Here is a 10,092-nt window from a genome sequence, read left to right on the forward strand (position 1 = left end):
TCAGTTTTCAACTATTTAATGATTAGTCTGCATTGTTGTAAGTCATCCCTCTATTCAATTTGTCTAAACACGCCTACAAATGGATTATTGTAATTATTCAAGATAGATTTTATCTTAGAAATAATGTGTATATTTAAATTTTCATTTTCAGCATGACGATTTCCAATCTCATGATCAGTGTCAAAGACATACAGTTGCAAAAATCTAGGTTTGCTACCAGGTGTTGGTAAGAGGGTCCCTATTCTGTGATAAATAGAACCCCGTGCACGATATAAAAAAACACCATCCCTACCACTTGCAATTTTTTTATCTAGGTCAACACCCATCGAAGTAAATTAAAAAAATATGATTGTAAGAACATATGTTTTCTCTAAAATGTTGTCCACATTCACTTTGATCAAGAAACAACTCTTTTAGTTAATCAGGTGTTGTTGGCCTTGGAAGATTTATTAAATCGTTTTGCTCTACAATATTGACAATTTGTCGGATGTTAACATATTAATGTTAGTTATCCTATCGTCCTATGGATGAACTATATAGAAAAGGGCGATGAATGTATCATAAAGGCATATTTTTGTTTTTGTTTTTTTTTTCTTTGCTGGAATACATTTGTTAATCTTGGCTCAGAAGATATATTTGTGGGCATTGTCGAAATCCGAATTCACTGACATGGAAGTGGGATCTTTCACTATGATAACAACATAATTTTTAATACAATTCAAGAATTAAATGCGAATAAATTAGAAAATTCTGGACCCTTTTGGATGCAATTTGCATTAGTAGGGAGAATAGAATGCACATATCAAAAATAAAATTGCAAGCAATACACTTCCAACACGATGCAACCTACTACTACTCTTACTTTGGCTTCTGCTGACAATCAACTTATCATATGCAAACTGGAGACAAATGTCTTGGTGGCTGCAACAGGAACTTTTATAGCAGAAAAGTAGGATGAGAAAAGGTTATACTTCATTGAAAACGGTCAAGAGGTCCCCCTTGATATAATCATTGTCAACCAAGCTCACCAAGTAGTAACTGTTTTGCACCTGTAATGATATGAATACTATGTTAGTTGACCACGTATTACATGACAAAACTAAGAATGCAGGACAGACTATGAAAAGTTCTGCATTGCTACTATTGCTACTAAGATTTTCTATAAAGGGAGGTCGCCTCCCCTTTAAGTCATGAGTAACTAAAACGAATCAGGAGTCTGGGCAATGTTACAAAGGTCTGAATATGCACCCATGGAGAAATGATAGATTTTAAATGGTGTTACCTGTTCCAACAATGTCCTTGATGAATCATCCTCTGGATACAGACGTGCCCAACCCTTTGTCCAGATCTCAAATGCTCCATCCTTCCACACTATGAAGCTGGCAGGATCCACAATGGTAGGCTGGAGGATCTCCTTTGTTGGGATACTCCCCATGTAACAGCGTTCACATCATTTGGTCCAACATTTGAAATAGATTTCCCTTCTTTGTTCACAGCTACCTAAGTAAGGGATGGGAAAGCCTTGGGTTTCGCAATCAATACATTTAATTGCCCTTGAGAACAGAAGAACTCCACATAGGCCTTCTGATAAACATAGCCACCAGGTCCACCCCATCCTGTGAAGAATGCATGTTAGTAACTGAAACGACCTACTCATGCTAGTTCTCATAAGAGTAGATATTAACAGAATCCCCAAGTGCTACAGGTTATTTCATCCAATAGCTCTCCAAGAGGAATCCCAAAACGAAAAAGAAAATGGAATGCATCATCCACCATAGTTGCTGAAAAGCAAAGATGGCAAGGGACGTCTCTTCTAAACAAAATTTACATAGATACCAAAGAAATGCATTCAAAAAGAAACATAGGTTTTCAACATGTCTTTTTAAACGCAAAAAATCATCAGAAGTTCACAACTCCAAATAGACAATGTGACGGTAATCTAATATAAAGAACATCTCGTAATTTCTTCAGTAACAACAAACGATGATGCTATAAGATGGTGCATGGCTTAAATAATATACTACTCGCCAACAGAAGGAGAATCAAATTTTGTTGCATTAACAGATGGGTGGCTGTTGATGGTCAGAAAACTCTTCAAATTAATGCTTCCCAATTGTTCATTAATGATCTTTGTCTATGGCTGGAGACCATCTAACTCTGACCATGGATTGCTTTTAAGTTTTCTTAGGCACCATTGCATAAATCTCTGATGCATCAAGAACCAAATGAGGAAATATTTTCTCATGGAATTGTTTAAGCTAAAGAAATTGGAAGGCACAGTAATACTATGAAATGGAAATGAAAATCATACATCATGAAAATCTTCAACAGATTTTAGTGACACAGCCCATTCCTCTTTAAGTTTCTTGTCACGTGAGCGTGGTCGCATAAACTGTCACAAAAGTTACAATACATTACTAGATTGTTCTGGATGAATCAATAGCCAGAATGGCAAAAGTAGAGATAAAGAGGTTTGAAGCCAATGGACATATCTTCAACAGATTTTAGTGACACAGCCCATTCCTCTTTAAGTTTCTTGTCACGTGAGCGTGGTCGCATAAACTGTCACAAAAGTTACAATACATTACTAGATTGTTCTGGATGAATCAATAGCCATAATGGCAAAAGTAGAGATAAAGAGGTTTGAAGCCAATGGACAATCCACAAACTACAGCTAGAAAATCCCATAAGTATTTGAGACACGCATAGAGCAGTAAATAATTATTTAAGAATATGAATACTTGGAGCAAAGAAATAAGCTAAGAATATCAAAAGCCATCCCAAGTTCTTTCTTATATTTGGATTGATAAGCTAGCAACATTGTGAAAAATCATGGTACAATTTATATGACAATTGTACTTCAACTCTCGAGAAAAATCACACAGAACCATTATAGAGCATACAATTATTTGTAATCCACGTGACAACCAAATAACACCCTAAAAAAATCAAAACACAGTTTATGATTAGTCATTATCCACATGACGACCAAATAAAACCCTAAGAAAATAAGAACACTACAAAAATTAAATGCTAAACTCTTCAGAAGACCCTGACTCTGAGATTGAAACATGAAGTTGTGGGTTGCCAGTCTAGGAAAAACTGTAGCATTATTTAAATTGAAACAATCCCTTAAAAAATAAACACACATCTGAGTATGATACTGAAAATGAAGTGCGCAACCATACACAATAAGCCTATAACATGCAGAGTAGCGAATACTTAAAGTGGGAAAAAAGCCAAAAATAAAACCAAAAAAAAAAATTAGAGCAGTGAAATACCTGTATGAGGAAAACGAGATTGAATAGAGTTGTGTCCGAGAGAAACGAACATCATTATTATTTTTTTGGGAAAATACGGTGGAAAACCCAAAAATAGATTCATGGCCGAGAGTTTCAGGATGTTATTTTTTTTTTTTGGAGAAGAAGAGGAACGGGTTTTAATTGGCCAAACGGTGTGTCTGTTCTGCGAATATTACTAAAAGAATCTACTAATTTTAATTGGCTAATCTAGTTGTGATTTATGGAGTTGCAAGTCTGAGATTGAAACATGAAGTTGCGGGTTGCAAGTCTAAGATAAACTATAGCATTATTTAAATTGAAACAATCCCTTAAAAAATAAACTCACCTTTGAGTATGATACTGAAAATGAAGCGCGCAAACATACACAGTAAGCCTGTAACATGCAGATTAGCGATATTAGCGAATACTTAAAGTGGGAAAAGAAGCAAAAAATAAAACTGAAAAGAAAAAAAACATCAAAGCAGTGAAATACCTGTATGAGGAAAGCGGGATTACCTAGATGAAATTTCTATGTTTGGAGTGACCATGAATACCAGTAGGAGAAGCGGAACGATAAACCCTTATAGTAACCCAGCCTGAAAAGGGACGAATCTATCCATCCTATTCTTATCCCTCCTATCGATCGGAAATATTGCCATCCCACCCCGAGAATCCCGGATTTGAGTCTATTCCGATTTCGCTACACATCAACACTCGAACTCCGAAATTGAATCCCTATGAACATGCACTGCATCTGGGACATCCAAAACGGAATCACAATCACTTCTCGTAACTGCATGATGGTGGTGGTAATAAACAACTGGATTAGCACTGGTGTGACTTCCATCCCCGCTACCTACCGAAAAAAAAACTCGCTCTGGTGCGGAAATAACCTCTGTTCTTTCCACCTCCGCTTCCGGTTCAGATGCAAGATGTTTTCCAATACGGGAACTAATTAAAAGAGATGGTGGAAAACCCAAAAAGTTCTGCCAAACGGTGTCTGTTTTGCAAAGATTATTTTTTAGAGTCGGAATGAGGAGGTTGGGATGAAAAAGAGTTTTGAGAATTTGTGTGCCGTTTTTTTTTCGTTGTGATTTATGGAGCGATGGAAAGGTGCGCCTATTTGGGTTTTTTTAAGTGATGGAGATTGGAGAGTCGAAATGTATATATGAATTACTTGCTACTGTGCACGTGGTATCCACGTGGGATCTACAGAATTTTTTTTAAAAGTTTATAAACATTAAATTACTATTTTACTTTTCAAAAGTTAAAAAAATAATTTTAAAAAATGAAATGACCAAAATGTCCCTACGTCCACACACATTCACTATTCACTCGGCCCATCATTTTTCTATATATTAAAGGTTTTTGCAAGTCAGCAATATTTTATATAATGTAAAAGAGGGAGAATTTGCAGTGCGAGTTACAAACAAAATCACACCGGGTAGTGTTTATTTAAGACAGCTCCTGCCAAAAATATTCAAACATGCACATTTTTTATCTATCTTTACACCTGTAGTAGTCTAGATCAGGTACGTCCCATCTGTTCAACCATGTCGGTCTTCCCTGGATCACTAAAAACTCATTGTTGGGCCAATGTTGCTCCGAACTTAGCCGCTTTATCTGCCACGATTTTAACTTCTCTGTAATTGGTTGTCATCCTTATAGCTTGCAGCTTTTCTTACATATATTTCACCTTGGATGGGCTCTTCATGGCAACTTGTTTTCGCCAAATGAGTGAATTGCAGCAACAGAATCAGATTTAATCCACAAGTAGACCCAACCAATGTTAAATTGCTCATTCTACACTCTCTATCATAGCTATACACGACCAAGTATTTGGACTCATAATTTTCTGCTCAGTACCAGTAAGAAGTTCCCCATGTCATCTCTGAAGCTAGCACCCATACCTGATATCCTGGGAATTCCTCTCAATGCACCAACAACATCGATCTTCACAACTTGAGAAGAGACCAATAGCAACTTCGGGTTCTAAATGCAGGTTGTGGTCTTGCTGGTAGTCCCATTGTTCAGAATCGCATCATCTCTTGTACCATCAATATGGTCTAAAGCAATTTCTTATTCTGAATAATTTCTTCCTTCTGCACTTCCAGCTGCCTAATAAGACCAGTGATCCTACAATCTCTTCCTTTAACTCTCTTACTAAGAAATCCTCTCTGGAATCCACTTTTTTTATCTCGTAACAGACATTTAAGAAATATTAGGATGTAAAAAACCTTAATTAGCCAAGAACCTGTTAAGTGATCCAAGCGCAACTGTCATTATAGCTAACTTATTTTTAAATAGACAACAGACTGCCTATCATAGTTGCAGGGGAAAAAAAAGGAATTCAACATAAATGTATTTTATTATTAAAGGGTGTGAATGTTCGTAGCTAAGTGAAAACAAGAGCAATTCTATAGAACTTTTGGAGTTATACAACACAAACTGTGGCTAAACTTTTGGAGTTCACACAGAGTACGTCTTAGTAACAAATAATGCATTAAACTCTTGGGATAATCATCAAGGACGAAAATTGAAAGGAACACACTTGAAAAATGGGAGTTGCGAAACACACACCCCTGGATTAACTGTTGATACTGCTGTTGCAATCTGAAAGTACAATAAAATCACTCTAAATACAAATCTGATCTAAACAAAAGAAAAATTAAATATGGGAAAAAAAAATGCTGGTAAACATAACTCAAAAGCGATGGAAAAAATGAAATTGGGAAATAAACTATGGGCTAAAGAAGAAGAATATATGGGTGAACGTGCATTGATGCTATACACATGCATGAAAGGGAAATGGCGAAAGGAAAATGCTATGTGGACTTTTATTAAACTGCAAAGTATGCAAAATAGATTTCAAACACCAGTTCTTATTTCTTTATCTATTAAGACATTCTATGTAACAACTAAGAGGAGAAAAAAGAAGACAGAGACAGTACTTACCAGGACATAGCGAAGACAAAGGCGAGGCAGAAGCAAAGAGTAAGCGGATCACATCGTTACTTGCAAATTTATGATCAACTGTCCAGAATCCCATTTTGAATGGCACTATTGTAATTTAGCAGTCCTTCTAAATTCTAAGAGCGACCTGTGTTTGACAAAAATACGAAAGCCTTAAACCGATTTTGGGAAGCGCTAACTGATTGATATTAAACAATCTAATAGTAGCAAAATTCAAGTGTAACTAAACATAAAGTTATTCAGGCATTTTTTCAAACAATTAAAATTTATGTGGAAGAAAAATAAGGAAGAAGCATAAGAGAACGAGACGGGAAGAAAATGCAATCAAACCTGTTTCTGAAGATCGCCATGGAACATCGTACTTATCATTTTATCTCTTTTTAGCCAAATCTGGAAACGGGGTCTAAATGGTGAGAATAAAATAAGGAATTAACGAATTTGAAAAAAATAATTTTGCTGGAGAAAGAATATGTTTTTTTTTCTTAGTGTTAATTTTTTTTACTGTAGATAAACTGGTAAAGTACTCGAAACGGTGCGTCTGTTTCGGGTTATTATTCGGCTTATAATTCCGTCACTTCATTTTTCCCAATTTACCCTTTATGCAAAGAGTAAAAAAAATGGATGTCCATCTTTTCGGTACCCTTCCCATTAAAAACTTTGGTGTAAAACCAGGAATACGGATACTAATTGGGAAATCTGGTATCCGCTTTATATATATAAGATAATTGGTCCAAATGTAATGATATTAAGGGGTTAAAACTACAGTTTTTGGCTCTTATCAGTGCCGACCTGAGTTGCAGTCAGATCATTTAATTGCATGCTTCTTCTCAATTTTCTCACTAACATAGACGAGGTTGCGATCTAGGTCGTCACCCCTGCTCCTCACAGAAGCCAGTTTACCACTCTCTCTAGCAACCACTTTTTCCTTACCCCCCACTTCAACTTCCAGACTCAACCCTTTCTCAAAACTATCTAGGTTGGGTATGATCAGATCGAGCCTGCCCCTATACATTGAGCTCCCGGCCACCTTCCCGCCAATTCGCTCGGGCAAAGCACCCGACCCACTCCCAAACCCTCTCTAATACAATGTCATTGTATAGCTCGCCTTCCCGAGCCACCCCCAAACCTAGAGGTCCCAGCTCCTCTGGCAAGACGCCCATACCCAGAATGGTTTTTATTCCTTTCTTCCCTAGTGATAAAAGAAAAAATGATAGTTTTACCTACGAATTAAGTAATTAAACTCAAATGTAAGTAAAACTAGAACTAATCCGTGCTTAATATCAAAGTTATCTACTCTCGTTATCAATGCAATATAATTGGAGTAGAGAATTCGTTCCACTCCTAATTCTTTAGAATTAACGTTAACTACGTTTATGGGTTCTATCAAAGTCAATGAGAGTAATGATGGAAATTATTTAACTACGATGGTGAATTAACTTAATCAAGATGTTTTAAATCAACTACGGCAATTCAATGCTAAGATGACAATATGAGAATGAATTAGGGGAATTTGGTTCCTTCTTGATTCGACTTAATAAACTATCATAGAATTCGTTGTAATCCGAATTGCAATATTTTCACATAACAATTGGGTCTTTCTAATCCCTAATTGTTCATGGTAATCTCTACCAACTAACAATCAGCATGTGAAGCAGTCAAACTCATTCTCATGGTGAACTAATTAATTACTTTCTAGAATGGAATAGATTCTTACAACCATTTCTATGCTAATACAATCAAGTTTTCATCAAGGCTTTCTCAAACCCCTCTAATAAAGGTTTTTGCCTTGATTCATTAAACTATCATTTCTAAAATAAGAACAATAAGAACAAGACATTATTAATGAATAACAATTACTTTATTAATTTAATGAACAATAGTCTAATGATTCAAAATAAATTAAAACTAATTCAGAACTTGGGTTTATGACTAACTAATTATGAAATTAAAACAAACTAAAGCTAACTAAGTATTGAATTATAAAACTAAGTTGAAATGTAAAGCTAATTCTTTATTATAAACTAAATCTGATTCTAAAAACTAATTTTATGAATTAGAACTAAGTTTCTCAATTATCTAACTAAGTAACTAAGTAACTTAAGAGCTAAGCCTTAGTCTCTTTATATAGAAGAGGCTAGATCCACAATTTCGTGCATGGGCTTAGGATCCATGTTTTGGGCCGGAAAATTGAGCCCAAAACCTCATTACTTCAGTCCACAAAGGGGTTTTCAGATGGAAATGACTTCAACAGTATTTTCGTCCACTTTTGCTCTTCTAATTGGGTCAAGTCTTAGACCATTAGAAAGCTCTTTCCAAGCCGGTCGTTTTGACATAAGGTAGGCCTGATTCCGAGGTCTGAGTCCAAAGATACGGCCTTTGGAACTTCTACTGACTTTTGTGCACTATTTCTGCCCGCGTTGATTTTGTCTTTTCAGCTTTGACCGGGCTTTAAAAAGGTTTTTTCTCTTTGAATTTTGGCATTTAATCATAGAACTTCTTAGCAACCAACCTTCGCTCTTTTCTAGTGCAAAAGTGACATGTTTCTTCACATATTCGACTCCAATGTCTGAAATACACAAGAATACGATAACAGTACTAACTCTTACTTATTAATCACATAATTGGTCTAAAAGCAAAATTATTAAGGGGTTAAAACTACAGTTTTGGGCTCTTATCACCTAGTAACAATTCCACTGTTTCCCCTTTCCATTATTGACTCAGTAGACAATGACTCACTATCAATTTGACCATGCGCTCATTTCTTTTGGTTCCTTCTCTTCCAACGTATTCCCCGACCTTCCCCTCTCCATAAAGTAGTTTGCTTTTAGTTTGCTACTTCGGGTAGCCTTTTTTGTTTCTGAGCTCGACTTAGCTTAGTAAACTTCTCACGCGAACTCCCCCTTGCAATAGCGACCTCTGCAAAACATCAAAGAAATGAATCAAATTCAAAACCAACTACCAAAGCATATGAGCAACAAACAACAAAGCGATACATACCAGCAAAATTAAAAACCCTAGTTTCAGCACTAAACCTAGGGGCACAATAATTTCCAACCACCACCAACGGTCTCTTTTCCCAGGGTTTGTTACTAACCCCATCGAGGACGCTCGACTTCCTGGTAAGTGTCTATAAACTAAAATTGTTGGCCCTGGACCGCTTCACAACAAAGTGATCCACGATATCAGCGACCTCAATACGATACTCACCACTCTCATTCAATAGATAAAATACCCTTAACAAACGCCACATATTGCCAACGAATTAGCAGGGTGCTTTCTTACAAAAATTTAAAAAATCACAAGTTAACCTGGAGAACGGTAACCTCATTCCAGCCCTCAGCTGTCCCTCACAAACTACCACCCGATAATCTCTAGGAACGAACTATGTACTAAAAATGTTCTCTACAGACCCCAGCTCGTAAATAGCCAGTTCACTAACCATTATACCACAAGCCTAGCTCGTAAATAGCCAATTCACTGACCATTATACCACAAGCTTTCCTTAACTCTACAAAGCTATTTACAACGTTTCTATCTACAATTATAGGAGGTAAACCACTAGAAGAAGAAGATGCCATAGCATAACTGGAATTACTCGCTATAGCTATTACAGATGCTGATCTCACTTCTACCTCCTCACTCTTAAAACCGGCCAACTATGCTATTACTTCATCAGATCATGTGTCATCTGTTTCAGACATGTTTGGGTTGTTGTTTTTTCTTATGAACAAACCCCTACACAGGACTACTAAGAGAGAAAGGACAAAAAGCAAGAGAAACAAAAATGGTATAGAGACTAACCTGGTACTCTAAAACCTCTGCAAAGTTTTGAAAAATG

At 36.3% G+C, this 10,092-nt stretch overlaps 1 long non-coding RNA gene and 1 pseudogene across 2 annotated transcripts; both read right to left on the bottom strand.

Annotated features, from left to right (window-relative positions):
- Positions 1–665: 665 nt before the first annotated feature.
- On the bottom strand, positions 666–4,420 carry LOC147487084 (methylenetetrahydrofolate reductase (NADH) 1-like; annotated as a pseudogene). The gene is made up of 4 exons (XR_015202390.1): positions 3,798–4,420; positions 3,628–3,675; positions 1,283–1,616; positions 666–1,049 (listed from the first exon to the last, which is right to left on the bottom strand). The product of XR_015202390.1 is annotated as a methylenetetrahydrofolate reductase (NADH) 1-like (transcript).
- A 284-nt stretch (positions 4,421–4,704) lies between these two features.
- Positions 4,705–6,758, bottom strand: LOC147487085 (uncharacterized). Its single transcript, XR_015201760.1, has 3 exons — positions 6,585–6,758; positions 6,237–6,381; positions 4,705–5,894 (listed from the first exon to the last, which is right to left on the bottom strand). It is a non-coding gene; the product is annotated as an uncharacterized LOC147487085 (long non-coding RNA).
- Positions 6,759–10,092: the final 3,334 nt, after the last annotated feature.

This window comes from Coptis chinensis, chromosome 7 (assembly GCF_015680905.1).
Source record: "Coptis chinensis isolate HL-2020 chromosome 7, ASM1568090v1, whole genome shotgun sequence".
Taxonomy (NCBI): Eukaryota; Viridiplantae; Streptophyta; class Magnoliopsida; order Ranunculales; family Ranunculaceae; genus Coptis; species Coptis chinensis.